Source organism: Bison bison, unplaced genomic scaffold, assembly GCF_000754665.1.
Source record: "Bison bison bison isolate TAMUID 2011002044 unplaced genomic scaffold, Bison_UMD1.0 scf7180017864312, whole genome shotgun sequence".
NCBI lineage: Eukaryota > Metazoa > Chordata > Mammalia > Artiodactyla > Bovidae > Bison > Bison bison.
In genome coordinates, this window is record NW_011494884.1 from 1,683,671 (window position 1) to 1,684,089 (window position 419).

General features: G+C 73.3%; 1 protein-coding gene across 1 annotated transcript in view; it reads left to right on the top strand.

The window, feature by feature from the left end:
- Nucleotides 1-6: 6 nt before the first annotated feature.
- PUS1 (pseudouridylate synthase 1) overlaps nt 7-419 on the top strand; it is a 10,562-nt gene continuing 10,149 nt past the window's right edge. Inside the window, exon 1 of the mRNA XM_010852449.1 lies at nt 7-31. The gene's annotated coding sequence lies outside the window, so the exon portion shown is untranslated. The remainder of the gene's footprint in view (nt 32-419) is intronic.

The following is a 419-nucleotide window of genomic DNA, read 5'->3' on the forward strand; positions in this document are numbered from 1 at the left end:
GTGGTCAGGTTCGCGCTCAGTCCGCGGCTCCGTGAGTGGGGCCGGGTCAGGGCGCGCCCCGCTGGTCCCGGCGTGGGTGGCCGGGGTCTCCCCGACTCCCGAGGGAGAGCCAGCTGGGTGGGGCGAGAGGACGAAGGGGTAGCAGGAGGGACTAGGGAGGTCAGAGGTCAGCCTGGGGGTCAGGGACGTCTGAGGTTATCCGCGGGCGGGGCTGGAGCGGGAGAGGGTCCCAGGAAGGTTAGAGTTCAGAAGGGGCGGGGCTGGAGCGTGGCGGGTTGTGGCGGGGGCGCGGGGAGTTCGGCAGGGGCGGGCTGGTGTGTAGGGGCCCCGGGGAGGTCAGGGATCTAAAGGGCCTGGGAGGGTGCGTCCCGGGTGAGGTCAGGGGTCGGGCGCGTGCCCCCTCACCCCCGCCACTCCCG